The sequence below is a fragment of the Mus caroli genome, unplaced genomic scaffold (assembly GCF_978045245.1).
Source record: "Mus caroli unplaced genomic scaffold, Mus_caroli_1 scaffold_14, whole genome shotgun sequence".
Classification (NCBI taxonomy): domain Eukaryota; kingdom Metazoa; phylum Chordata; class Mammalia; order Rodentia; family Muridae; genus Mus; species Mus caroli.
The window spans coordinates 76,111,587-76,114,169 of NW_028227269.1; the positions used below are offsets into that span (position 1 = coordinate 76,111,587).

Below are 2,583 nucleotides of genomic sequence, written 5' to 3' on the forward strand. Positions count from 1 at the left end.
ATCACCGGAGGACTTCATGACAGGAGCTCAAACAGGGTAGAGACTTGGAAGCAGGAGATGGTGCAGAGGTCATGGAAGTGTGCTACTTATTAGCCTTTTTTTTTAAATAGAAATGAGCTGCTTTATTACAAAGAGTTTCACAAGATGAAAATATCTCAAAAAGGAAGCTAGGCTATCAACCTCCACCTACAGAATTGGGGAAAGACAGGGCAATGTAAGTTTTTTTGTTTGCCCAAGATGGGTGGGAAGGTATAAACAGAACCAATCTAAAAATGGCTGCTATTACCCAAGCCTGAAAAGGGGTCCTAGGAGACCCAGATCCCTTCTAAAAAGTTTAACTGGGGCATCTTAGCAGAGCTCCTAAGCAGGCACTTGGCAGTTCAGGATTTTCTTTTCTGGTTGTTTTCTTTCCATGCAAACTGGGGGGTGGGGAGGCAGGATGGACAAGGTTGCTCTGGGAAGAGCCCTCCTAGCACCACTGCCCTGTGCTCTGGTCCCTGGGGACGTTATAGTTAATATATTTTATATAAATACACAGAGGAATAGAAAATATAAAATCTGAGAAGTTGAGGGAAAGTGAGGAGCTTGGGGAGAAGATGGGGCTGCAGACCTTGCTCAGGCCAACTTGTCCTCTTCTTTAACCCCTTTGGCTTCTGGCTTCTCCTCCTTGGTTTTCTCCTCTTCTGTGACTTCTTTTTTCTCTTCAGGATCTTTCTCTTTCTCATGCTCTGTTTTAACTCTTTTGGCTTTTTTGAAGTTAGAAGAGTTCTTGCGACCACCTTGTCCCTCCTCATGTGAGTCTGAGAATTCTTCCTCACAGGTGATGCGTTTGTCAGAGGAGCAGATGGAGATTTGTTTGTCAGGGTCTTCCCCATCCTTGTCACCACTCTCTTCTGGGATGGCATCCTCCGCTATGGCCTGCATCTGGACTCCAGAGGCATGGGGGAAGCATCCTCAAGTTCTCAAAGAGACGCTGCTTGATCTTTTCCAGGTACTTGTTAGTGTTCTGGTTAGTCATATTGGAAGGACTAATGTGAAGCTTGAAATGTGGTCCAAAGTATTCAAAGTAGTCGTCGTAGGGCAGCTCATTAGGGATCTCTGTGTCCAGGGCCACCGCTGTTTCTTAAGTCCAGCACCGAGCAACATTTCGGATGGTGTAGCCACCTCCTCCCAGCATCAGCATGGGCAAGTTGAAACTCTTCACCAACTCCACACACTTGGCATGTCCTTTGATGGTCAGATTGAAGCAACCTAACCGATCCCCAGACAGGGAATCTGAGCCACACTGTAGGATCAGTGCACTAGGCTGGAACATCTCCATTACTTTGGACATGACTGGCTTGAAGATGGCTTCATAGAACTCGTTGTCAATGCCGTCTCGCAGTGGGTAGTTCACAGCATAGTACTTGCCTTTGCCAGCCCCAATGTCCCGTAGGTCCCCAGTTCCTGGGAAGTACTCTCCGTATTTATGAAGGGACACAGTCATGACCCGGTCTGTAGTATAGAAGGCCTCTTCCACGCCATCGCCATGGTGATTATCAATGTCAATATACAGCACCCTCTGGTGATACTTTAGCAGTTCCAGGATGGCCAAGATGACATCATTGATGTAACAGAAGCCAGATGCTTCGGACTTCTTTGCATGGTGCAGGCCCCCAGCCCAGTTCACAGCGATGTCCGTCTGCTGCTTATTAAGCTTCACAGCACTTGCAACAGAGCCTCCCGTGAACAACTGACAGAACTCAAACAAGCCATCAAATACCGGACAGTCCTCACCAACGTTGAATCTCTGCATCTTTTTGCTGTATTCAGACATATTATCTGGGCGAATAGAACACAGGAATTTAATGTAGTTATCACTGTGGTACTTGGACATCTCCTCAGCATTGGCTTTGTGAGGACGGTAGATTTCCATTTTTCAGTAGAGACCATAGTTGAGCAGCAAATTGTGAGTCATGCGGATTCGGTGAGGCTTCATGGGGTGCCCTTGTCCATAATAGTAGTTTCCAACGTCCCGGTCGTAGTAGTAACAGACTTTCCTCTTGGTGCCCTGAGTCTGCGCCGCCATCTTGCTCGCCGCCCGGCCCTCCTGTCAGTCTCTACTTATTAGCTTTGTTAGCATGGTTTGCTCAGCCTGCTTTCATAAAGAACTCAGGGCCTCTAGTCCAGGGATGCACCACACACAATGGGCTGGGAACTTCCCCATCAATCACTGATTAAGAAAATACTCTTAAACCGGGCATGGTGGCGCACGCCTTTAATCCCAGCACTCAGGAGGCAGAGGCAGGCAGATCTCTGAGTTCGAGGCCAGCCTGGTCTACAAAGTGAGTTCCAGGACAGCCAGGGCTACACAGAGAAACCCTGTCTCGAAAAACCAAAAAAAAAAAAAAAAAAAAGAAAGAAAGAAAAGAAAGAAGGAAGGAAAGAAAGAAAGAAAATACTCTACAGGCTTGCCTACAGCCCGGTCTTATAAAGGCATTTTCTCAGTTGAGATTCTGAGATTCTCATCTCTCAAATGGCTCTAGATTTTGTCCAGTTGACAGAAAACTAACCAGCCAACACACCAAACACAAAATGGACTTC

At 46.8% G+C, this 2,583-nt stretch overlaps 1 pseudogene; it reads right to left on the reverse strand.

The window, feature by feature from the left end:
* Positions 1 to 576: 576 nt before the first annotated feature.
* Positions 577 to 2,057, reverse strand: LOC110306551 (histone deacetylase 1 pseudogene; annotated as a pseudogene).
* Positions 2,058 to 2,583: the final 526 nt, after the last annotated feature.